The sequence below is a fragment of the Podarcis tiliguerta genome, assembly GCF_965153285.1.
Source record: "Podarcis tiliguerta genome assembly, chromosome: 2".
NCBI lineage: Eukaryota > Metazoa > Chordata > Lepidosauria > Squamata > Lacertidae > Podarcis > Podarcis tiliguerta.
Window position 1 is genome coordinate 111,909,233 of NC_139535.1, and position 26,940 is coordinate 111,936,172.

A 26,940-nucleotide genomic window follows, 5' to 3' on the forward strand; every position below is an offset into this window, starting at 1 on the left:
TGTGGCCAGCATGACTGAGCCGCTTCTGGCGAACTAGAACAGCGTGCGGAAATGCCGTTTACCGTCCCGCCGGAGTGGTACCTATTTATCTACTTGCACTTTGACGTGTTTCAAACTGCTAGGTTGGCAGGAGCAGGGACTGAGCAATGGGAGCTCACCCCGTCGCGGGGATTTGAACCACCGACCTTCTGATCGGCAAGTCCTAGGCTCTGTGGTTTAACCCACAGCGCCACACGTGTCCCTAAACACAGGTAGTAGCAACACCACAACTACTGCCATAGTCTAAAAAGCCAACAAGGACAACAGCCCTTTCTTTCACTGGAAAGTTGGAAAATAGTGGGACCCAGGGTAAGGCGTATAGTAGCTCCCCACCTCAAAGTTGGGTGATGGTTCAGACTTCTCTGTCCTGCAAGCCCTTGGGTTGTACAACAGGTTCCAGAACTACAGTGCCTCTGTATGTCTTCTAGAAATGAAAGGTGGTATATCATCATCACCATCATCATCATCAATAGGGCATCCACTTACAGGAAATGCAATGTGCTAAGGAAACAACAGGACTCCTCTAAAATAAGGTTAGAATGTGTTAAGATAATTATAGGACACAAAACAGAGGAAGATGGAAAGGAATTGCTGAAATAATTGATAGAAGTGGAATACAAAAAGGGAGGTGTGAGGAGGTCGGTGAAATAAGTGAATGAAAGACAAGATATTGAAACTGTTTGAGTCTCTTAAATTGTTTTTGTTTGGTTTTGTTAGTTTAATGTGTTAGTGTTATGTAGTGTTTTTGTATTGTATTGCTCTTTTTTGTTTTTGTTTTGTTTTGTAGTGTTTAAATTGTTCAAAAAGTAATAAATATTATTTTAAAAAAAAGAAACAACAGGACTCCAAATTGCAGGTATGTTGATTTATATGCATTGGTGTGGAGGAGGAGGTAAAGTAAAGGTAAAGGTACCCCTGCCCGTACGGGCTAGTCTTGACAGACTCTAGGGTTGTGCGCCCATCTCACTCAAGAGGCCGGGGGCCAGCGCTGTCCAGAGACACTTCCGGGTCATGTGGCCAGCGTGACATCGCTACTCTGGCGAGCCAGAGCCGCACATGGAAACGCCGTTTACCTTCCCGCTAGTAAGCGGTCCCTATTTATCTACTTGCACCCAGGAGTACTTTCGAACTGCTAGGTTGGCAGGCGCTGGGACTGAACAACGGGAGCGCACCCCACCGCGGGGATTCGAACCGCCGACCTTTTGATTGGCAAGCCCTAGGTGCTGAGGCTTTTACCCACAGCGCCACCCGCGTCCCCGTGGAGGAGGAAGTCATGGCTATAATTTAAATAGAAATGCATCTCATAGTGCATTTCATAGTGGTGACCTGTGTGCCTCTTCAGTCTGCTGCAAAGGTGCTAATTAACTGCTGATGGGCCACTTGAATGGTCCCTCCCTTGCTCTCAGATCTTTACACAGGACCTGATCCACAGGGCATCTTCGAATAAAGGACCTTCCTCTGTACAATAGAGCACTTGCCCACAGGACCAGAACTAACCCTGGGCCTCATAGGCATTGCTTGGAGTCAAGGAGGAGGAAGAAACTTTGGATTTTGTTTTATTTTCGTTTTAAATGTTTCTTTGTTGTTCCCACCCAGCCCCCTTCATCTGCAGCCTTCCAGGCCTCTCTCACTCTCTTTTTATCAAACTTTACCATTTCAGATACTTTATTTGAGAAAGGGGGGGGGGGAATGAGGAGTGAGGTGAGGTGGGGGGAATTTAGCTCCAGCACTCCTTCCCCTTGGCCTCCTGGCTCCAGCTTGCGAACAAAGCCCCCATTTACTGCCTGAATATCACACTTATGTTTAAGGTATTTCCACCAGAAAAGAGAGAGACAGAAAAAAAATCCCAAACCTTTTTCCATGACCGAATTAGCTCACTTTTTTTTATGGCTAGCAAGCTGAGGCCTGTCTCGCAGACGGCAGAGCAGGAAAGTCTGAGCAAGCCTTGCATTTCCCCCACCACCCCACCCGCTTCGCACCCCCTCATCCCCTTAGCATTGGGAGGGGAGGGGAAATTGCTGCACAGGCATCTGGCTTAACACACACACACACACACACACACACACACACACAACACACACAGTTCCAATGAACCCGTTTTGTACAGGAAGGCAAGAAAAGGGAACAGGATGGATGAGTGACAAGCTGGGAAAGAAAGCCTTGGACTTGCGGCACATGAATATAGGAACACAATAGGATTCAGCAGCATTCAGGGACTTGGGGGCCACTCGTGAAAATCCTGGCATCAACCATGGCAAAACCACTAAAATGCCCCAAGCCTACCCTGCATCAAATTCTGGAGCTCTTCATCCCGGCATTTCTTCCCCGTCCATCCCAAGAGATTCAGTGGCTAGTTAAGCCATCAGCAGCTCTCTTCCCTTCCAGCACCCAAGCTTAAATTGCTAGCTCAGCCTTTCATTCATGTCACATGTCCACCAAGACTCTTGCACCTGGCAATCTCCAGGCCTACATTAAGGTTTGATTCTCAAAGCAAGAGGTCTTGCAGTTCATGCCCACTTCATATCACACCCGTTGACCCCACATTTTGGGCTCAAGGAACCTGGCAGTTGGGAAGATGCACTCTGCGCATGTTCAGGGGCCCTTTCATGCTACCTGATCAGGGGCTGAGTCCTAGTACAGGCCCAAGGGATCAGATTAAAACTGCTCTCTTACCCCTTCATTTTGCTGCTGCGCTGTGCTGCTTAGTTCAGCACCTGCCCCTTCAGAGTGGTCTGATGGTGTTTCCTGCTTGGCAGGGGGTTGGACTCGATGGCCCTTGTGGTCTCTTCCAACTCTATGATTCTATGATTCCTCAAGTCCCTACAGAAGCCACAGACAGAACTCCTTTCTCTACTTCTGCTGCCGCTGCTGCATTCAAAATTCTGGCCCTTAAACAGTCAGGAGCAGTGAGGGCCAGACATGACTTTGGGAGAGTCTTTTTAAAGTTAAAAGTTAGACTTCCCCTAGTCTAAATCGCTCTCCTTATACAGACACACATGCACACACACCACACCACACACACTTATGCACATCTCACTTGCACACGACCACGTTTATGCGGGTCGCAGTGAAATAAATAAACAAACAAACAAACAGACTGGCCTTCCCTAGGTCAGGGCTGCTCCCCAAGTGAGGAAAAACAGACTTTGTTTGACCAGCGGCGCAGGGCAGGAAGCGCCTTCTCCCTGCCTCCGCTGCATGCCCATGCCCTCACCCTGGCACCAATTTTGCTGAGGGTCCTTCTCGGCTTTTGCCCTCCGTGACCAGCCGCCACTGCGCAAACTAGCCCCTGCCCAGTTAGAGAAAACGTGTGGATCCCTGTGGGCTTCATTCCTTGGAGTCCTCACCTATTTAGCTGCCTTTTCATGTCCACATTATCTTACACCAGGGGTCAGCAACCTTTTTCAGCTGTAGGCCGGTCCACTGTCCCTCAGACCATGTGGTGGACCGGACTATATTTTGAAGGGAGGGGGGAAATGAACGAATTTCTATGCCCAACAAATAACCCAGAGATGCATTTTAAATAAAAGCACACATTCTACTCATGTAAAAACACGCTGATTCCTGGACCATCCGCGGGCCAGATTGAGAAGGCGATTGGGCAGCACCCGGCCCACGGGCCTTAGATTGCCTATCCCTGCCTTATACCATGTGGATACTTGGGTGAAAAGGAAAGCCCTTCTGAAAGGACTCTTCCCACCTACAAACTGGAACCACATCATGACGAATAGCACTGGGGAAGGTCACCCTTTAGCCGTACAGTGGTACCTCAGGTTACATACGCTTCAGGTTACATGCGCTTCAGGTTACAGACTCCGCTAACCCAGAAATAGTACCTCGGGTTAAGAACTTTTCTTCAGGATGAGAACAGAAATCGTGCTCTGGCAGCGCGGCAGCAGCAGGAGGCCCCATTAGCTAAAGTGGTGCTTCAGGTTAAGAACAGTTTCAGGTTAAAAACGGAACGAATTAAGTACTTAACCCGAGGTACCACTGTATAAGGATTGGATACACCAAGCGCTTGTTGGGAGAAAATACATATATATACAGTGGTACCTCGGGTTAAGTACTTAATTGATTCTTAACCTGAAACTGTTCTTAACCTGAAGACCACTTTAGCTAATGGGGCCTCCTGCTGCCGCCGCGCCGCCGGAGCCCAATTTCTGTTCTTATCCTGAAGCAAAGTTCTTAACCTGAAGCGCTAAAGTCACCGGAAAGACAGAAGCTCAGCTTGTGCTTCCACACCAGCTCCTCTTTCACACCAGGCACGAGCCCAGAACGCTGTGGTGTGCGCAGGTGTGGCAAGCTCCATCCCCGTGCTGGGGTCAAATAAGGGATTTCACAGGGCGGGTAGGGCCAGCAGGGATACGAACTGGCTCACCTGGTATGGGTGGGTGAGTGCCGTTCCTCCTCCCTCAGGCGTGTGTCCAAGAGCAGGCACGGAAACAGGAGGTGCCAGTCCGGTGGCTTCGGCAGCCAGGAGGGTGGTGCCCGACGCCTTGAAGGGAGGCGAGGCTGTTTTGCTGATTATTCCCCAAGTCAGGATTTGCATGGCACCACTTCAGAGGGCTTGGCTGCATCCGCCGGCCTCCTGCCCTCACTTCCCTGAAATGTTATCCTGGCAGAGGGGACTCCGCGCTGGCCAGCCCACTTTCGAAGTCCCTCCATCTTGGAACCCCCCTGTCTCTCCCTCTCTCACACGTCCTTGGAACCACCCAACACACAAAACTCCCTGCCACCTCCTGTTTGGCTGGATTCGAACCAGAAATGTCAAAGCCCACACCCAATCCAACCCGCTCACACACACACACACACCCCACCCCGCTGCTTTTAGGACAGACTGACAATGCAGCATTCACATCGTCCTGTCAAGAGGTGTTGTGCTTACGGGCCCTGGGGGTGTTGTGGAGAGGTGAGTCAGGGCCAGGACACCAAGGAGAGAAGAGTGAGAGTTGGCGTGGGAAACCAGGCAAGACTGTGCGAGGGTGTGGGCCGCAAGGGGGAGAGAGGTGGGGCCGCAGCTGGATTCTAGAACAACCATCGCCTACATGGAGGAGGGAAAGAACCAAACCGCTTTATTTAGGTGGCGGTGGGGAGACTGAGACATGCTGCGTGCTTGCCAGAGGTACAAATCAGGGCACATCCTCTCTCTCTCTCTCTCTCCCCCCCACACACAGCCCTCTCTCACACATACACGAATATGTACATATCTCAGGGCAACAGCTAACTTCTCAAACTCTGTGCACTCTCTCACTTTGGCACAATGTTTAGTTTCCTCATGTACATGACTGTTCTGCGCCCCTGCCCCTGGCTATAACACTGTGGTGCTCAGTTCATGCAACCAGGCAGTACAGCAGGAGTGTTTCAATAACCAGAGGTGGGCGCGATGTTGTTGTTGTTGTTTAGTCATTAGTCGTGTCCGAGTCTTTGTGACCCCATGGACCAGAGCACGCCAGGCACTCCTGTCTTCCACTGCTTCCCGCAGTTTGGTCAAACTCATGCTGGTAGCTTTGAGAACACTGTCCAACCGTCTCGTCCTCTGTCGTTCCCTTCTCCTTGTGCCCTTCATCTTTCCCAACATCAGGGTCTCTTCCAGGGAGTCTTCTCTTCTCATGAGGTGGCCAAAGTATTGGAGCCTCAGCTTCAGGATCTGTCCTTCCAGTGAGCACTCAGGGCTGATTTCCTTAAGAATGGATAGGTTTGATCTTCTTGCAGTTCATGGGACTCTCAAGAGTCTCCCCCAGCACCATAATTCAAAAGCATCAATTCTTCGTCGATCAGCCTTCTTTATGATTCAGCTCTCACTTCCATACATCACTACCAAGGCACAAACAACATAAGCCGGGGCAACTGCTACAGCCATCTTATCATCATCCCTGGTGGCAAAACCTGTGAAGAACTGTCTCCGCAACCATGTCTCTTGACCACCACTGGGTGCACATGAAGAAACTCCCTTACACAGGAACCGGCAGAACTGCCTGAAATAATACGCTTTCAAAGAACAGCTTCTACCAGAGATCGTGATGCTCTGCACAATAGCTTAAAACCACTTCCATCCCCGTTTGACCAATCTGCCTCCCAGCCAAGGAGACTCGACAGCGGCAGTTCTTGCAGAAAGCAAAGTGCTAGGAATCTCAAGCAAAGACTTCTTAGCACCCTCACACAACGACACTAACCGCAATTCTTTGGGGCCAGACTATGATGATTGCATCACTTTCAAAGCTGTCTAAACTTGCAGCACAGACCCCGATCCCTGCCATGCCAGATATCCACAGGCCCAACAGCAACTGCGGTGATCCCAGCACAGATCACTGCTAGCACAGACTTACCAGAAGGAGTAACTCAGGTGGGACGGCAACAACAAAAAGCCAGCGCAGGGAGGCTGAAGACAGATATAACACATATGTACCGTATACAACTCACAACACAGTGCTCAGGTGCAGAGTGAAGCCAGCTTCCTCATTGGCTTTGTAACCAAAATGACTAACATGCTATTCAGAAAACAGAATGCCGGCTCAGCCAGTCATCTTTCCCCTCCACCCATCCTTCAAGCATACTGTTTATTTATTTATTTATTTTTAAAGTGTTGCGTGAAGATTATTTTATTTCTGTTCAAACTTCTCTCCCCACAATGACATTTTAAAAAGATTTCTTTCTTTTTTTTCAGTGCAAAGCTGCTCCAAGGGTTTTTGGTAACATCATATCAACACTGTGTGCAGCCAGCTGCTGTTTCAAACTTGGAGGACCATCCCATTTTCAGGGTTCAGCTCTGGAGAGAAATATAACCCAAAACCAGAAGTTGGTTTCTGCCAATTGAGATCTGGCTTCCCCACCCCCCACCGCTTCTTTTTCTGGTCTTTTTGGCTACATAGTCTGCAAGTTTCTTAGGACAATATCCCTGCAGGTACATGGCAGCAGAACAGGAACCTATGATAATAATGGACTGACACAGCCAAAAGGATGACCTGCAGAAGTTAGGATTCAGAGCACTGATTGTTTTGATGCTTTGGGGTGCACCTAGAACAGGCATATGCAAACTCAGCCCTCCAGATGTTTTAGAACTACAACTCCCATCATCCCTAGCTAACAGGACCAGTGGCCAGGGATGATGGGAGTTGTAGCCCCAGAATATCTGGAGGGCTGAGTTTGCCTATGCCTGACCTAGAATGAAAAATCTTCCCACCTCAGAATTTTTCATGCTTTAAACTACAATAATGGAACATGGTATCAGGAAAAGAAAGGGGTTGTGTTCCCATTTCTCTGTCCTCCACGTGGACTGCGCAGCCCTTAATTCATCCTATCAGCACAAGCTGTAGCTTGCGATCCAATAAATATACTCAAGTCCCATGTGGAAGTGCCCTTAGGCTATGTAAAAAAGGCAGCGCTCTCTCTAGGAAGAGATACCTTTCAATACAGGGGTTTAATGCTATAGTCACCTATTTGAACTGTGCCACCTGTGCTGATCTTCCTAGTCTGTTTGGATTAGCCGTATTCAGAATAGGTGTCAGCACAGCCCCCTCTGCTCCTTGAGGATATCAGGTGTGTAGATTCAGCATACCTGGCAACACCTCGCACACTCCTGCACCGGGAAGCACTTTTAGGAACATTAGGTTCACGCAACAAGCAACACAACTTGATTTTTCATCTGGTAGATTTGTATATGCTGAGTTGTCCACAAAACACATGTCCCAGGTTGATGCAGCTAGCTAGGAGACCAGTTCATTCTTTGGATATTTTTCAAGGTGCGCTGTGTGTCTCACTGCTTTACAGAAGCTTGACCCATTCATGAAACACACAGAAGATGTCAGCTCATTCACTGAAAAAGAAAGAACTGGTCCTAAATCCGAGATGAAAAACTGCTCTGTTTCTCTGTCTGCTTCCCTGACAAATGTTGGATCTCGTGCCTCCTGTTTTGCTTTCGAGCTTTCCATTTATCCCACCCTCCCCTTGACAAAGTAGCCCAAGTATCTGCAGCTTGTCCTAACTTGCAACATACCACATGACAGAGTTTTTCCTCTCTCTGCACCAAGCCGTTGCCCACCACCTACCCGAAGTATGTCCTTGGCTGTACCACACAAACTATGGCCATTTCTCCCCACGTCCCGCCAAAACGATTCATGTACACAGGGGCTGTACTGTGTCTGTGCATGGTAGCTGTGCCCTTACAGCTTCTTAAGGCCTAGGGCTGCATCAGATGAATGCTACATACACGCATGCAAGCAAGCAACAGGGAACTCCAGCACTATGGCCATGAGCACATCTTTATTTTCCAAAGTCTGTTGTCCACATGAGTTTTTTTTATCTTTTCGGATGGGTGTTCAAGTGCCAAGCCAACATTTCCTTTCTCTTTGTTCCTGACCTGCAGCTCATGAGCTCACAGCCTAGTTGTCCTTCAAGGTTAAGACTAGGCATTGTTGGTGTGGATCAGATTTAATAACGACCCCTGGGATAAGGACTGTGGTGTGTAGTATAACACACCATTTAATAACTTCCTTGCTCACCAGAACGATTCTCAACATTCAGCAGGGCGTCTCTAAGGTCTAACTTCTGCTATGCTCTAACACAAGTTGGATATGGTAGCAGGTTCCATATCTCAGGATTATATCCCAACCTAGAAAGGCAGGTACTTCCATTACTCAAACTTAAGCAGAGTATGTCACTTAGCGGTCAACTCAAACCCACCACAGCCTTGGGGAGCATAGCAAGGACATGTTAATCCTTTGGACAGCACGCTCCTGCTTCTTCCATTAAACCTTGGTTCCTCTGTCAATGGTGCAAGAGAGACAATGGATTTATGAAGCAACAGAGGGATGGTGAATCGTTTGTGCCAGGGCAATGATATTCTCCCCAGTTTCCTACTGACACCACCTGCCCCTGCTTTTGTTCATAAAAAGGGCAGGGTGGATCTACAAAAACCACTTCACTGCACTGTTTTCTAGGAAGCAAATCATGCTTCTGGGAAGCTCCTATCCACAACTCATTTGTAGATAGGGGAAACTGTGGAGGGCACCATGCAGCAACGATGCACATGCTCTCCCTTCCACCAGGAATTAGGCTTGGGAAAGGTTGTGGGTTTTTTTGTTTTTTGTTTTGCTTTTTCTCAAGTTATTGGGGGGAGGGTTTTGATCTTTATGGGGAGCGCAAGTCAGAAGGCAAGAGATAACCTTTCCTCCACAGCTGCAAGCTCCGGGAAGACCACCCTCCTCTTGAAGCCAGTGGAAGATCTCTTTCAAGCCTAATTTCAGCAAGGGGCAACAGGACCCTATTATGGGTGCCAGGGAAGGTCTCTGTGGGCACATGCACACCAACAGGTGCCACACTGGATATCTATGAGCAAGGGGACCTAAGAGACCAGACCAAATATCCTGACTCATCCTTCTAATGTGCCACCTCTACTGAAAAAGGAGGGAGCCTGAAGTTAGGCTGTGTCCACACTCCTGTTTGCTGGGCACTTAACTGCATCTCCAGGGCTGGGTTTTTAATCTGAATTCACACAGCGTTATCCAAAATGCATGCGTGTCCTGTACTTTGTTATAAGATACTAGTGTTTGGTGTGTTGTTTCTCAAACCAGCCTCACACCAATGGGAGTCCTTAAGCCTTTCCTAATTAGTATCTAGCCAAGGTGTGAACACACTTAGAACGCTGCTATGAAAAGAGAACGGATTCTGCTTGTTACTCCATTCAGCACTTTGGGAAGGGAAGAGCTCAATCAACCTTATTTTGGCCAGCAACCTTTTTTTTAACTAGCTGTTTTCCTCCCCTTTCGGACCAGCACGAGAAGCTGTTAAGATATATTTTTTAAAGCCAAAAGAGCAGCAAGGGAAAGGGGCCAAGGAATGGACAGGGGCAGGCAGAGCTGCCTGAGCTAAGTAAACCCGAATTCAGCAAGCAGAATTATTCAAATTAAGTACATCTGCATGCATTGCTTACTTTGCATGGAGTCCAAATAGAAGCCCAGGAGAGGGAGCAGTGAATTATGGGAGGGAGAGGACTGTAGGGAACAACGATGCCCTACTTTTGGACCACCATCGCTCCCCTAGTTTGGACCTTCCTTGGATGATGCTCACGCATTTTCACTCTCTATAACCTCAAGGGCAAGAAATTTGTGTGTATATAGATATCATTTCAAGGCTTTTTATTACAATCAAATGGTGTATAAATTTTTCTTTCTGAATCAATGCTAGTATCTATATCTAGTATCTATATCTGTACCCATGAGATGTCCAATTCTTTGCAAACACAGCAAGTTTTTTGACACACTGCACACACACAATGCTAGTGTGATGGTACCCAATACGATTTTCTTAAAAAGTGAAGAGCCTTTGGAAGAAGGTATTTATTTCCCACGAGAGCCATGATTTGCCTGGGTCTACAAACACTTACAGTCCATTTAAAGCAACACCCTCCAACACACATCACCACGGGAACTGTAGTTTACTACTCACAGTTCCTAACACCATTTACAAACTACGGTTCGCAGGATTCTTTGGGGAGGGGGACACACCATGTACTTTTAAATGCATGGCGTGCAGGCAGCCTCCAGCTGGTAGCCACCCCATGGCTACCCTTCTATATAGCCTTTAATAGAGACATCTCAACATACAGTGGTACCTCAGGTTAAGAACTTAATTCGTTCCTGAGGTCCGTTCTTAACCTGAAACTGTACTTAACCTGAAGCACCACTTTAGCTAATGGGGCCTCCTGCTGCCGCTGCACAATTTCTGTTCTCATCCTGAAGCAAAGTTCTTAACACAAGATACTATTTCTGGGTTAGCGGCGTCTGTAACCTGAAGCGTATGTAACCCGAGGTACCACTGTACCTCCAAGACAAAGCATCACACCCAGCTTTGCGAAGTAGGTCAGTGCTATCCCCATAGGGCAAGTGCAGAAACAAGATGCCCATATGACTCACATGGGGAGGCAGGAGACTGAACAAAATCCAGAAATCCTGATTCCTTACCTAGCCTCTGGAAATGCAATCCCTAGCCAGCGTTCCGCTGACCCATGGAGAAGAAGTCCTGCTGCTCACAGACACTTCCAAGGAGGCGAGTTCACACCCTGGTAAGAAAGGCTCGCTACCTCCTGCTATCGAGCCCTCTGGCCAGGGTATGGGCACTTTATTAGTGCAGAGGGCCTCATCAGGATTCTACAAGCCAAGAGTCACAATTAAAGAAGCATTATTTCCATTCCACATTCTTTTCATCATCTCATTTTTTTTCTCCACATGACAAAGCTACAGCTGTTAGACACTTATTTCAAGAGGAGTTGATTTCAAAACGTGCTCCAGAAAACCCCGCAGTTCTTTGGAAGTGCACCAGACGTTTCTCAATAAGAAGGTCAGCGTTGGCACACAAGGGTCCTTGAATGGCAGCTCACCCACCATTACCAATCTCCTCCTGGAATGTGCAGGGGGAGAACTGGGTTCTGAGGCTCATATGGGGCTACAGCAAAGCAAAAGAGACCTGGATGATGCCCTGTATGAATGGGGATCATACTCTAGGTCAGGATTGGAGAACCTGCGGCCCTCCAGATGTTGTTGGACTCCATCTCCCATCAGCCCCAGCCAGCATGGCCAACGGTCAGAGATGATGGGAGTTGTAGTCCAGTAACATCTGGAGAGCTGCAGGTTGCCCGGCCCTGCTCCAATACATGTTTTCAAACATGGTCTTCAGCCACAATGTATTGAGAAAACAAAAATAGGGTGTGTTGTTTTCACATTGTGGACGGTTTTTTTGAGCTGCTTTGGAACTGCTGCTGTTGCAGTGTGTGTGTTGCTTTGTGCTGTGTTTTCTGTTTTGTAATAAAAGGCAAAAAACAAACCAACCCCAAAATGGAGGGAGAGGAACTGGTCTCCAATGCTTTCAAACCTGGGAGCCACTTTTGACCCAAACAAACATTTTGGGACACATTCCTTAATTTTATTTTATTTCTTTTTGGTGTCGTGGCAGTGCTGCTCATGCTTCATCTCACATCAGCTCAAGAGCCAGCAGTGTGTCTCAATTCCAATGCTTTAGAACAGAGATGAGGAACCTGTGGCTCATCGGACATTGGTGGACTTCTCAATCCCACCACCCCTGACTATTGGCAAGGTTAGCCACCCTTGCTCTACAACATTTACCAGAATCCTCTGCATTCTGTATAAGTTTTACTGGACTGAATTCTGGCTGTTTACCATACCTTCTTAATAAATTTTGGCAACTTATTTCTATAGCTACGACTGCCACAGTGACTACTACTATTTAGCATGCCAGTGCCTGCAGCCTGCTGCATGTTGCACAGAACACACACACACACACACACACACAAAGGAAAGGAACACTGTCTTCACTTCACACTAAAACTCTGGACACCTAAGAGCAGGTTGAACAAAATTGCAGCTTCCGCTCACAGCAAATGATCCAGATGACAAGGGAAAGGAGTCTCCGGGAACACAGGGGAAAAACAACAACAGCCACCGTAAGAAAGCAAATGGTAGCTATCAACCCTTAGCAGAATGGTGGGGAACCTGGTGGCCTTCCACATGTCGCTGAACTACAATTCTCGTACTCCGTGATCGTGGCCAGTGGCGGCTAGGGTTGGAGGGCCACAGGTTGCACACCCCTGAATTAGAGGGACAGAACTAGAGCAGGGGGAGGGGGGAAGAAATAAGGCTTGGAAAAGGAGTGCCGGGAGTGGGGGAAGATAAGATCAGCATGGTCATGAGAACTAGAAACATCTTTTAAATAAAATAAACTTTAATGAGAACCACACAGAAGTGTGTTGGGGCAATATGCAGCCCCTGCTCACTGTTTTCACATCATGTGATCAATCCCTTTAAAAGAAAAGCAGTACTGACACACCTGCAGCCAAGCTGAAGTGACTAGCAAGGGGCCAGATCAGGCAGAAAACCTGGGTTCCAAGATACACTCAGCCATGAAGCTCATTTGACTACCTTCAGTATCCCTCAGCCTAATCTAGGCTGCTGTGAGGATAACATGGCCAGGAATGCACCAAATATGCTGCCCTGAGCTAAGTGATGTCATAAAGGTAGGAGAAATTGCTCTGTTATGTGAGTTGTTCCCATGGCAGGCCACAGAGTAATAGGGACATCATGAACAGAACGAGATCTGCAGTCAGATCAGCCTTGCAAATGAAGTCCTCAGAAGTTACTAGCCCACCCAGCCAGAGGGTCCTTTACAGCACAAAGTAAAACAAGACAAGACAAACCCAACACCTGTAATGTTTCCCTGCATGGATCGCCTAGACGCAGTTTGCTACTCACCACAGGCAACCAGTCAAGAAGCTATTTACAAACCTGAATTTAATTGCACCTCTTTAACGGTTTATTTTTGGACAAATGTTCTGGCTAATGACTAAGGTCAAGGAAGTGTTCCATTCCACAGAACCAAAAGCAACCGCAGTTGGGATTCAAGAAGAGTCCATCTTTGCTAAGATGTCTCATTGCTGGGTCTTGGAAGTGAGCCCAAATCCAGTTCCTTAGAGACTGGAAGACACTACTAGCCCATCTCCAGTCCAAGGTGAATTCTTGCCCATTTTTGGTCCAAGCTAATAGGCAGGGAGAAGGTAGTCTCATTTTATGACCAAGGAGACTCCTGATGGGAAGGGGAATCAGTTTTCCTTTCCATACAGTATTTCCATCTGCACAACCTGGAGAATCTAGACCTTGCTCTTCTTGAACAATACATCAATTTAGCTGCATACCTGTCAGCCTTTCCTCCTCCATGTTTACAGTAGGGAGAATAGTCCCACCCTGCCTCAAACAGCAGAAGATGCCCAGGTGCATTGCAAGCTTGGGAGGAGGAAGAGGAGAGATACAATGGGAAATGAAGTTGAGTGATGGAGCAATCCCCAAATTTTCCTTTAGGGGGTGCTCACTTAAAAGAGCCAAACTGTACCTGGGTTCCATGTTCCCACTAAAAGCTTCACATACATAGGTTAATATGTAAATCTACAAGAACAGCCCAAGAGAGAGAGTGGGAGAGATTTCAAGGTCTGTGAGGGGTAACATACAGATAACCTGACCTGCCTGTTTTTGGAATCCTATGAGGTCACCATGTACTTGACTGAGGGTCACACATCTGGGCCTTAGAATGAGCTCCATTGCTATGCTGGCGCCTAGAGAAGCTCACCAAGGTAACAAAGAGTCCTTGCCTATTCAATAGACCAAGAACAGGGTCAGAGACATGTTAGTCACGGCCATCGCCAGTCCAGCCCAAGCCAACAGGCAACACGAGATGGGCTCTTTGAACACACAACAAGTTGTTGTACACAGAACAAAAGTGAGGGAGAGACTGGGGTTTAGGGCAACAGCTAAAGATGGATGGATGTGTGGATGTCAACAGAGGTCTCTGTATGGGAGGAAAATTGGGGAATCGAAAGGTAAATGAATGGACAGGATGTTTTGTGATATGGCAGCTACAGGATGGATTTATGGATGTCGAAAGAAGGCTTCCTTGCTCTCTCCCTGTTCCTGGCATAAACCAGGAATCGGTCAAGGAACAACTGTGGGATCCATAGCTGTCAACCTTCCCTTTTTTTGCAGGAAATTCCCTTATTCCAGCTGCTATCCCAGATTGTTAGATATCCCGTAGACCGTTCCCAGGACAGGTGAGGCTGCTGATCCCTTATTTTTGAGGCTGCTGATCCCTTATTTTCAAATCTGAAAGTTGACAGCTATGGCGGGATCTGAACCACCACCCCCCGCAATAGTTAATTAAAGAATTAATTGAATGGCAATGGGTGCCAAGATGGCGGCACTGCTTACCTGGGAAGGCCACACACCCAACACAGAACTGAGCACTGGTAAGTCATGTGGCTATTATTTTTAGGGGGAGGGGGTTGCAAGAAGGGGGGGGATATTGTCCAAAGCACCCCGGAACTTCACAAAGAGTCTCCAGAAGGCAGCCTTCGATCAGCCCCGTCTTCCTCTGATGGCTCAGACGTCTGGAGACCCATCGCCCTTCCGCTCCACCCACTGCCCGGCTGTCCCCGCCAAAACAGAGCTGGAACCTTCTTCCCTCAGAAGAACCTCCTGCCTTTCTTGCTGGGAAGCAGCTCTCCCTCAGGAGCGCCGTGGGCAGCCCCAGGCAAGGCGGCTCGGCGCCCCCCGCTTCCGCCTGCCCCCCTGCGCCATATGCTGGCCAGCTTCAGACGACGCGGGTTCGAGCAGGAGCAGAGATGCTGAAGGAGCAGGGGAGAGAAGGAGGCAGGTTCAAAGGAGCAAGGGCGCCTCTCCGTCGCGGTGCGCAAAAACACAGCCCGGGGTTTGCCCACCCTGCGCCCTCTTGACACAGCTGTGTCCTTGGCTGAGGGCGCCTTCTCACGATCAGAGGTCAGGAGCGCAACACCCCAGGAGAAGACATCCCTCGAAGCCCTAAGCGGGATCACAGGAGGGCGACCACTGAAGGCCACCAAGTGGAGCCAGCTCACGCGCGCAGAGATACCCTTGCACGCACTCCGCCCCGCTCACACGTGCACCGGCCCCAATGCCACACTCCACGCGCGCGAATCCATTCAGTCGCTTGCCTCGCACGTGGGGCCGCCGAGCAGTCGCCAAGGTCTGTCGGCTCGAGAGACACCCGCTCTCCTCTCCCTCCCTCCATACACACGTGCGCGCGCTCCAGCAGCCCGATCCCCCCCACCCACAGCGCCACGCGAAAAGTTCTTTTCGAACAGCAGACTTCAAGGCCTCGGGAAGTCAAAAAGAAAAAGTCAGCAGATACGTGTCCACCCACCCCGCTCCCCCCCCCCCCGCGCCACAAAAAGCCGGCGCAGTGGCGAGGAAAGTAAATCCAGATGCAGAACTCGCCATCTGACCTCTCGCGCCTTCCGTCCAGGCCCCGCGTGCTGCCCACTCACCTGGTCGTCTGAGTGGGCTCGACACGCAGAGAAAAACACCTGGAGCCGGGGGAACTTTCCACGTCCCGTCTCTCTCTCCCTGCTGTTCCTGAGCGAGTGTGAGCCTCCCTCTCGCTGAGAATCACTCTCTCTCTCTCTCTCTTTTCTTTTTTTTTTTTTTAACGTTCACTAAGAAATCATTATACTCGGCTATTCATAACCCCAGCAGATCATGTGACACAGCCCTGAAAATATACAGCACATTTTTTCAAAAACCACAGAATGACTTCAGGCGAAGACACGGAAAATATTTTCTCTCTCCTCCTCCTCTCGCTGCTGCTGCTGCTGCTGCTGCTGCTGCCGCTCCCCCCTGCGCCCAGGCGTCTGTCAGCTTGTCAAAAGGACTTGACATCAGGACTGTGTCGGTGGCACAGAGCGGAGTGCTTTCCTCCATCAAGAGAGGGAGGAAAGGATGCATCCTGAGTCCGGACCTCACCTACAGAGGGACAGACAGATAGACACACTTGTTTTCCTTGTGATTTATTTTTTTTTCAATATGAAAAAACCAGGAAGGAGAGACCAACCCACCAACTCTGGATTAGCCCTTCTGCTGCCACAACCATAAACTAGTGCTCTGCGTTTAGGAGAGAGTTTGGGGCCATTTCAGAGTCTCCAAGGCATGAACCTTACCAGGTGCAGTTTTTAAACCGTGTGGCAGGGAAAGATGACGTACCTCTGAAGTTTAGCAGAAGTTTCTCTGAGAAAATCAGAAACGAGTGCTTGCTGCCTGCTAGTGATCTCTCTCTCTGTCTGTCTTGCAAACCTATATGTGCATCTACTGAGAGGGGTCAGCAAATGTTTTCATCAGGGGGCCGGTCCACTGTCCCTCAGACCTTGTGGGGGGCCAGACTATATTGGGGGGGGGGGAATGAACGGATTCCTATGCCCCACAAATAACCCAGAGATGCATTTTAAATAAAAGCACACATTCTACTCATGTAAAAACACCAGGCAGGCCCCACAAATAACCCAGAGGTGCATTTTAAATAAAAGTGCACATTCTACTCATGTAAAAACACCAGGCAGGCCCCACAAATAACCCAGAGGTGCATTTTAAATAAAAGTGCACATTCTACTCATGTAAAAACATGCTGATTCCCGGACCGTCCGCTGGCCGGGTTTAGAAGGCGATTGGGTTGGATCTGGCCCCCGGGCCTTAGTTTGCTTACCCATGGAGGAATGTCAAGGGTCTGAGTGTGGCCCAGGGGACCTGAGCCCCAGGTCTTTTGCACAAGGGCTGTGTACACACCATACACTGAAAGCACATTTCACACACACCCCAAATAAGCCTGGGAACTGTATCTTATCCCCAACAGAGCTAAGATTCCCAGCACCTTAAACTGCGGTTCCCAAGAGTTGAGAATCACCTCTCACTCTCTCATTCCCCCTATCTCACTCAGATGTGCTGTTTGTAAGCAGCCCAGTTCTTCTGCCCCTTTCCCTCCCTTTTCAAAAAGACTTGCTCACAGGGAAGCTGGGCCCACAACAGTGCTGGTGAGGAATCTATACATATAAATTAGCATAGGCACATGGACCTGTGCCCACAATCCTTGTAGCTAGCAGTGCTGTCTGTCCCAGCAAGACTGCTTTATGATGCAATGTCAGTTTGCATGGGTTGATGGTAAAGTATAAGAACATAAGCAACTTGCTCCGGCAGTGGCCAATCTGGATGTCCATGGAAAGCCTGCAGGAAGAACCTGAGCTCAAAAACACTCTTCCCGCCTGTGATTCCCAGCAAGTCGGAAGAGGTCTAGTCAGTGACCTGGGTGAAATGGGTGTGTGCTGCACAACGTATCCCAGAAGACTCTGCAATCCCTGGCAGCCTCTCAGGGCTTCCTTAGTTTGCAAGCCAATGTGGAAATGGTTAGAATATAGGAAGCTGCCTTGCAGATTGTGGCTCCCATCCTATTTAGCCCAACGGCCGGGGCTCTCCCACATTCCAGACCGGGGAACTTGGGACCATAGATATCACAGAATCGTAGAGTTGGAAGAGACCCTAAGGACCATCTAGTGCCCCTGCAATGCAGGAATATGCAGCTGTCGCATATGGGGATCGAACCTGCAACCTTGGTGTTATCGGCACCATGCTCTAGCCAACTGAGCTATCCTTTTACAAGCTGTTCAAGCCCTTCCCTCAAGGTAGAAAGTTTGGAAACTACTGTGCCACATCAACTGTACATCAAGTTGAAGGCCAAGCAACCCGACATTATGTTTGCCAGGATGGCTATTATTTATGTCATCCACCACTTGCACGGTGCAAATTGCCAGGAATCACCAATGCCACAAAGCCACCGCTCCTCACCACCTTTGCCTCTGTGCTAAACTCGCACCAACTTTTGGGGCAGGAGAAACATGCTAAATTCTGACCATGATAGATAAAGAGTTTAAGTCAGGGGTCAGCAAACTTTTGCAGCAGGGGGCCGGTCCACTGTCCCTCAGACCTTGTGGGAGGCCGGACTGAATTCCTATGCCCCACAAATAACCCAGAGATGCATTTTAAATAAAAACACACATTCTGCTCATGTAAAAACACCAGGCAGGCCCCACAAATAACCCAGAGATGCATTTAAAATAAAAGGACACATTCTACTCATGTAAAAACACGCTGATTCCCAGACTGTCCGCGGGCTGGATTTAGAAGGCGATTGGGCCGGATCCGGCCCCCTGGCCTTAGTTTGCCTACTCATGGTTTAAGTAGCCATCTGTTGGTCCTGGCAAGGGAGAAGCAAGCCTGTTCTCTTTGTGAAGAACACAGCCTCCAATCATGACTGGATATGATATGAGAGACTACAGTTGGGGGGGGGTAGTGCCCTATATTCTCACCCGCTCATAAGCACCGGTGACTCTTTTGGCCTCACCCGCTGTTTTTCAAGTCAGATTTGCCAGTTGTGCACACCAAAGAGGGGACAGGGATGTCCTCACCCAATGTGCTTTACCTGTCTGGTGTTCTCACCCCGCAACCTCCCCCAAACTCCTATTTGCAAAGCTGTCAGCTGCGCCTGTGCTGTCATCCAAGCATGTGCAATGGCCGTCTCGAATGTGCACACCTCAGCTTAACTGTGATGGGAATGTGGATGAAATTTCCCTCTCGAATGGAAGCTGGTTTGACAGAAGTACTTCTCAAGAAACAGCAGGATAGCGCTGCATTGTGGGTAATACCACATGTACACAGATTCAAAGCCAGCCATGGGGCCAGAGTAAATGGTAATACATACACACCCTAAGAAATCAACCTGGAGGAAGAAAAGTAAGCGTGCCACTGCTACTTTCTTACAACGTTTTTTAAAATTACTTTGCAATTGTTTCTACCCTATATTACCCAAAACACAAAGCACAAGCCACAACCCTGTGAGCTAGGGGTCCAGGTGGTTCTGGACTTGAACTTTCGGACTAAGTGTTGCTCAACCCCAGGTTCAATGTAGGGCCGGGTGTGGAAACCTATTTAAACCCAAGGGCCACATTCTCTTCTGGGCACATGCCTGTGGTGGGCGGGGCCAGGAGCAAAAGTGGGCGGAGCAACAACTGTTGCTGTTTCTCTCCTTTCTCTCTCTCTCTCCCCTCCGCGCAGGCAAGCAAAAGGCATCACCAGAGTTCAATGACAAATTCCACCTGGGCAAAGGCACTCAAGGAGGGTGCAGAAGGGAACGTGCTGTGGCCTGGAAAGACTCCTGAAGGGCCAGAAAAAAGGAGCTGTTTTGGCCCTGAGGGTCTGAGGCTCCCCACCCCTGACATGGGAAGAGTAGAGGGCGCAGCTGCCTTCAGCTGGTGGCTGGATGTGAGAACAGAGGCAGCCTCCAACCTGACCCGATGGGCTTGAGCAATCCTGGCTGAACTGGTTGCCTCTCCCCCACCCCCAAATAGCTTATCAGCTAGAGAGAGTGCCTGTTCCAACAAGAAGACTCTCCTGTCACCAGTGTGTTCTCTGTGCATTGCTGTTCGATTTCCTAAGCTCTCCGCTGTTTACTTCCCAAAGATTCCAATCTAGCTCTTGGATCTTAGCTGGGCTACTGGTTCACCCCTTTTTGATCTCTGTGTTGCTCGCAATGACTGCCTGACTTCGACCCTTTGCAAAGCAGCTGGCCTTGGTTGCTGTGCTAACAGTCTGGCCATGACATTCTTCCTGGCTTTCATCCTATCAAGCCTGCTCATGCTAGGTTTCTGCTACTCTCATTCTGCAAACAGGAGAAGTTTGGGCAGGTTGTCCCACTGAAGCAATCCCACAAGTACTTCAGCATATGCTTCAGCACAATGTAAAGGTAAAGGGACCCCTGACCATTAGGTCCAGTCGTGACCGACTCTGGAGTTGCAGCGCTCATCTCGCTTTATTGGCCGAGGGAGCCGTTGTACAGCATGACTAAGCCACTTCTGGCGAACCAGAGCAGCTCACGGAAAGACCATTTAGCTTCCCGCCGGAGCAGTACCTATTTATCCACTTGCACTTTGACGTGCTTTCGAACTGCTAGGTTGGCAGGAGCTGGGATTGAGCAACGGGAGATCACCCTGTCACGGGGATTCGAACAGCCGACCTTCTGACCGGCAAGTCCTAGGCTCTGTGGTAGGCCCATTCAAACCACATTTTCTTTGTTAGTCCGATCGTGTGAACTGGAGCCCAGAGGGAAGAACTTCTGGTACTGTACCCGCCGGCCACTTCTCGAATCTCAAAATGGCCCCCAGAATGTCATGGTGGATAAAAAAACAGTCCAAGAAGAAAGGGAGGCAGGGAGAAGTTGTGATCTGGTTGCTGCTGAATGTCTCCAAGGTGGGAGTCCAGCATGCCCACCCTGCCTGCCTCTTTGTCCCCATATGACTCCAACACAGCAGGATTAAAGAGACCAAACCATGACCATAAGAGGCACATGAAATGTTTCAGTCCCAGGCCGTGACAGAACCGTGAAGTTCAGGCCAATTTACTGTGAAAACAAAAATATGCTCTAGTTTGAGCAGGCAACAGAGCTTGTCTTCTCTCTGTGGGATGCTCAAGTAATCTGATGTTACAGAACGTCAGGTCCCTTCCCAAGCCTAGAGGCTGGACTGCAGGGAGAGCTTCCTGGTTTCCACATTTCTGTGGGAGACACTCCCTCTCAACCCACGAACTTTCCATCGGGCCATCTCCCAACCATCTATAGCTGCCAGAAGAGCTACATTATGCCTCAGACTGCTTATCACCAGCTCTGTGAAGGGTTGAAGAAGAGCCGGATTGTGGGCTTATCCACACAAACCTTTCTTCCACTCACTCCAGGCATAGGTCTGCACTTTAAAGCTCCACGTCCAAGCATTCCCACCCCTCCCGGAGCTTTCCCCATGAAAACCTGCTCTTTGGCGCTCAAATGGAGCAAAAGGGTTTTCTGTGGATTGCCATTTGTTCTGATTCAACTTTAAAGAGCAGGGTTTTATGGGGGAAACTCCAGAGCAAAAAAAAAAAGGGGGGGTACTTGGACAGAGAGCTTTAAAGAGCAGACCATGCCTGGAAAAAGCAGGGGAAATGTGTGGAGAAGCCCCCTGCCTCACAATTCCTTCACCTTCTAAAGCCAGCCTGAAGTGTACTAGTGCAACATCTCCATGCAAGCAGAAATGCAGGTATGCAAGGCAGGTTCAACATGAAAGTCTTCAAAGGGGTTGTTTGCGGGGTGAGGGGAGACAAATGCGAAAGTGTTTGATCCTTTTCAGTACAGGCACACACAATACCATGCACTGCAGTTCAGTGAATTGCTTAGCGTTAATATATCTGTGCTAGATTATGTGTGCAAGAGCATTACTCTCTTTGCACAGCCACTGCAGGTACATGTCTTGTTGCAAGCAGGTTGTACTGGGCGCGCTTCTGTGCAATGCTATGGGTCACTGGGTACAACCTGCATCTTTTTGCGTCTCCTTGCCATGTGTGCACATCAATGGCGCTGCGTGTATGTGGTGACCGTAGACTTGTTGTATGTCAGCAACCAGTTTGTTGTTATGTCAGCAATTAAATTGGCCACCAGCCCAATCTGGAGCAGAGGACAATGACTAGGGACCATCCCCTTACTTTGAATCAGGAGCTCTGGCAGTTTGCAGGGCCTCAGCCACCCTGCTCAGCGCGAAGCATCATGTCTTTAAAAAAAAAAAAAAAGAACTCACCAACTTCAGCAAAATCTGGGCTACTGTTTTAAAAACAAAACAGCAAGCTTCTAGACCACAGGAAAACCCTGGAAAATGTGCAAGCACCATTTCTTTTTTGACATACATGCCACATTTATTTTATCCCAGCCTTTCAACAAGTTGCTCAGAGAAGCATCCAAATTTTGTCTCACAACTCCCCTTTGGGGGGAGAATGGGCTGACTGATAGAGAGCTGCTTAAGGTCACCCGCAAAGTTTCACAGCTGAGCAGGGATATGAATCTGTCCATGCCCAACACTCACACACTGAAACGGGATGCCCATGCAAAGTTGTCTTAGAACTGTGTTGCACCTATAGAAATGCATTGCACCTATAGGAAATAGCCTGCATAGGATTCCAAGGTCAAAATTAGTCACTGAACAGGATGCCAGAGAGTCCATCTCCATGTTGCTATTGCTTTAGCACAGAGATTAGGCTCCCAAAGTATGTCTCCTGATCCTGGGAAGGAAGGGCAGGAGAGATGGAGTGATGTCTCGCCCAGGAAAAAAGGAGGAAAGAATGAATTCAATGTACGTTCCATAGATTCACAGGACTATAAGGGACCAGGAGTTGGTCAAGTCGAATTGGACACACAAACACAGGGAGAATTATCTACATTGCAGCCACCCACAGGATTAAACAGCAGAATTAAAACTTGTGTGCAAAGTTTTGATGTCCACTGACTAGTACATGAGGAGAAAGCTGGGGAGGACTTGAATGCTCTGGGGTCCTCTCTGCCCCACACAACAGCTGTTATGGGTTCTCCTTGCCCCTCTCCCTCTGCTCCATCCCTTAGGCGTCATTTCAACTGGAAGCAAAGCCTGGGGTCCAAGCCACGCATTGCAAAGAACCAGCCCACAACTCCCTCATAATACTTAAAGATGTGTGACGTGATGCTGCCATTTGGAGAGGGGGGCAGGGAACTGGCAAGTGAAAATGACATCATGTCATGTGCCTTTGAGCATTGCCAGAGTTTGGGGAGGGGAGGAAGAAAAACATGTTCACTGTAACATGTAGATTGAGCTTAGAACAGGTTGCCAGACCATAAACTGGAGAAGGAGCGTTCTTGCCCCAGATTGGGTCTGTTCCTGCTCATTCTTCTGCCTGAAATAATGAGCATTTTGGGAGCGCTTGACCATTGAAGAATATGCTCAGCCTTTGCACTGCAGTTGGGCAACCCTTAACTAATCCCCCGCTGCTCCTGAGTCCCTCTTCTCCCTTTTGCTTCTTCTTCTCTGTTTGCCAACATTTCAGTTGGCGGCTCCTCAGGGCGGGGACCTATCATGTTTGTTACGCTGTCCTGCAAAGTGCCAACATCAAGGAGAATGTCTTCTTCTGACAAACAGTAAAGCATTTGAATCATGTCTCCTTGCAAGAAGGGGGAAGGAAAGCATTTTGATTTTCCAGAAAACGAAAGAAGAAAAAGTTCTCATGATTGGATTGCAACCGAGAGTTTTTAAGAGCGGAAAGGGGGAGGGCTGGGCCTTCTGATTTATCATGGTGAGCCAACAACAGAGAGCACACAACTCTTTCAGTGGCTGTTACCAGCAACTCATTTTACTTCTTCTGGTCCAGGAACAGGAGCATCTTCCTGGCCCAGTGGCATGAGGCAGAGAGTTCAACCTCGGGTCTCCGGGGAATGACCCAGAGTGCTCTACCCAGATACAGTAAACACACACACAAGCAGGTTTTTAATGTGGTACCTCAGGTTAAGAACTTAATTCGTTCTGGAGGTCGGTTCTTAACCCGAAACTGTTCTTAACCTGAGGTACCACTGTATATTAAAAACGTGCTTGTGTGTGTGTTAAAAACCTGCAGATTATCCATTTACTGTATCCAGGTAGCTGCCGCCGCAAGATTTCTGTTCTCATCCTGAAGCGTCTGTAACCTGAAGCATCTGTAACCCGAGGTACCACTGTGTGTATGTGTGTGTGTGTGTGTGTGTGTGTGTGTATATATATATATATATATATATATACATATATATACAGTGGTATTTCAGGTTAAGTACTTAATTCGTTCCGGAGGTCCGTACTTAACCTGAAACTGTTCTTAACCTGAAGCACCACTTTAGCTAATGGGGCCTCCCGCTGCTGCTGCTGCGCCGCCGGAGCACAATTTCTGTTCTCATCCTGAAGCAAAGTTCTTAACCTGAAGCACTATTTCTGGGTTAGCAGAGTCTGTAACCTGAGGCGTATGCAACCCGAGGTACCACATACAGAACACCCTGCTTCAAACCAGTTAAATTGGCAACTCTGAAGAAAGCTGACTTCCATCTGCACAAGCCTCTCTTGGGAGTGTGGTGGGGGGAGAGAGAGGCTTGTGCCTTTTTGCTGGCTCTTAATTCCAGAATCTCAAAGAAGTGGAGAAACCACAGAGAGAAGGCAGGGAGAGGCGGCGCTGCTTCCCTCAGCTCCAGGCCCTGCCTTTGCAGAACTGGGCACTGTTCTTTGGCAAAAAAAAAGGGGATGGGTTGGTGTGGGACATGGAGGCGAGAGGCTGGAGCAGCTGATGTTTTTACAGTGGAAGGCTGCCAGCAAAATCTTCAGGCACTGCACCCCTGATTTCCACCTCCCCTCCTCCTTCCCTCTCCTCCCCCCTCCCACTCCAGCCAGCCAAGGGAAGTGTGGGGCCGGGTTGGGCTCAGCTGGCGTCACTGATGCCTAATCCATTCAAGATGGGGAGGCACAGCACACAAGCGGTACATGCCGTTTGCTCAGAGAGTCACACCCAACAACACACATCCACACGCACAAAGCACATGCGTGGTACACCATTACACACAGGAAGCCCAGGCGTACAAACACAACCCCGCAAAACAAGCCCAACGCACACAAATAGCTCTCTTTTATGTTTTTTTTAATTCTCTTCTTTTTTATCAATGGAAGTGAGAGCTGGACCATAAAGAAGGCTGATCGCTGAAGAATTGACGCTTTTGAATTATGGTGCTGGAGGAGACTCTTGAGAGTCCCATGGACTGCAAGAAGATCAAACCTATCCATTCTGAAGGAAATCAGAGTGCTCACTAGAAGGACAGATCCTGAAGCTGAGACTTTGGCCACCTCATGAGAAGAGAAGACTCCCTGGAAAAGACCCTGATGCTGGGAAAGATGGAGGGCACAAGGAGAAGGGGACGACAGAGGACGAGATGGTTGGACAGTGTTCTCAAAGCTACCAGCATGAGTTTGACCAAACTGCGGGAGGCAATGGAAGAGAGGAGTGCCTGGTGTACTCTGGTCCATGGGGTCACGAAGAGTCGGACGTGACTAAACAACTAAACAACAACATGTTTTTTTCAGATGGAGGCTTCCTCAACTGAAAGCAGACAGCCACACTGACCGTCAGTGTAGTGTGGTGCTTAAGAGAGCCTGGGAGACTTCATCCGCTGCTTGGGAGAGGCTGCGCATGGCTAAGGCTCTCCCAAGAGCCGCACTCCCTTTAAAGAGCGTGCAGAGTGTGTGTGCGGCTCTTGGGGGCTTTTCCCCGAGGAGGGAGAAGGGCAGCCTTTCTTCCTCCTCAGGGGAAAGCCCACAAGAGCCGCACACACACTCCACACCTCTCTTTAAAGGGAGCGCTGAGCAGAGCCTCCCGCCTGCATTCGCTCCATAAGACGCACACACATTTCCCCTTACTTTTTAGGAGGGGAAAAGTGCATCTTATAGAGCGAAAAATACGGTAAGTGCACATATATACAAAGGCACCAGTCCCTAGGGTTTCCTGGCCCAGCTCCCGTGCATTTCACAACCGCCCTGCACTAAATTTTCCTATGCTAAACCTTTCCAGAAAGGAAGCTAAGAGGTGAGAGATATTTCAGCAGCTTACACTCTGCGTAAACCAAATGCTCTTGATGACACCAGAGATAAGTGGGATGATCTTCCTGATCTCACTCCTTGTAAAAGAGAGTGACTGTACACAGCAGAGGCAGAACCTGAACTCAGGCCATCCAGACCCAAGGTCACCTTTTGGTCTACTGAACCCACTTACACTTCCTGGATGTGGTCAAAAACTCTGGGCGCAACCTTTGCTCCTCTAGCAGCCTTTCCCTCAGTTGCCAGAAAGCTTCCTACCTCCTTCTTCAGCCAACTCTGCGCTTTCCCTCTGTTTGCAGCTGCCTCCAAGAATGCCTGTGGGATGAAACTTCTTTCTCCTCTATTACGTTCCACCTCAAAAACTACCTTTGCCACACAACCTTTGGAGCAACCACTTAGTCCACATAAACACACTTTGGTGTAGGCAACTCAGACACATACTATTTCCCAGTTTAGCCACTGTGTTCATCATTCTCCCTTTAACATCTTTAATCTCCCTTGGGGGGGGGGGGCATTTTCGATTGTAAGCTCCTTGGGGCAAGGAACTGTCCTGTGATGTGTGCCATGCCCTTTGGGGGCACAATACAGTGGTGCCCCGCAAGACGAAATTAATTCGTTCTGCGAGTTTTTTCATTCTACGAGTTTTTTCGTCTTGCGAAGCACCAATGTGTATTGATGGTTTCCCATAGGAATGCATTGGCGGTTTAAAAAAAAAGGCGCAAGATGTTTCGTCTTGCGAAGCAAGCCCATAGGGAAATCCGTCTTGCGAAGCAACTCAGAAAACGGAAAACTCTTTCGTCTTGCGAGTTTTTCGTCTTCTGAGGCATTCGTCTTGTGGGGCACCACTGTATAATGGAAGAAGAAGAAGAAGAAGAAGAAGAAGAAGAAGAAGAAGAAGACGACGAAGAAGAAGACAAAGAAGACGAAGAAGACGAAGAAGAAGAAGAAGGAGGAGGAGGAGGAGGAGGAGGAGGAGGAGGAGGGGAAGAAGAAGAGGAAGAAGAAGAAGAAGAAGAAGAAGAAGAATCTGTAACACAGGAGTGGAGAATCACAGACTTGGGGAGCCA

The 26,940-nt window shown here is 48.8% G+C and overlaps 2 protein-coding genes across 3 annotated transcripts in view; both read right to left on the reverse strand.

Annotated features, from left to right (window-relative positions):
• The window catches only part of RARG (retinoic acid receptor gamma), a 122,930-nt gene extending 106,708 nt beyond the window's left edge, over positions 1 to 16,222 (reverse strand). The window contains exon 1 of one of the 2 annotated variants that reach the window (XM_083427773.1): positions 15,896 to 16,222. The gene's annotated coding sequence lies outside the window, so the exon portion shown is untranslated. Of the gene's footprint in view, positions 1 to 6,365; positions 6,512 to 15,895 lie in introns of those variants that run through there. The other variant, XM_083427774.1, reaches the window with a different exon arrangement.
• The window catches only part of CSAD (cysteine sulfinic acid decarboxylase), a 742,174-nt gene that overhangs the window by 213,938 nt on the left and 501,296 nt on the right, over positions 1 to 26,940 (reverse strand). The gene's annotated exons all lie outside the window — the stretch shown is intronic.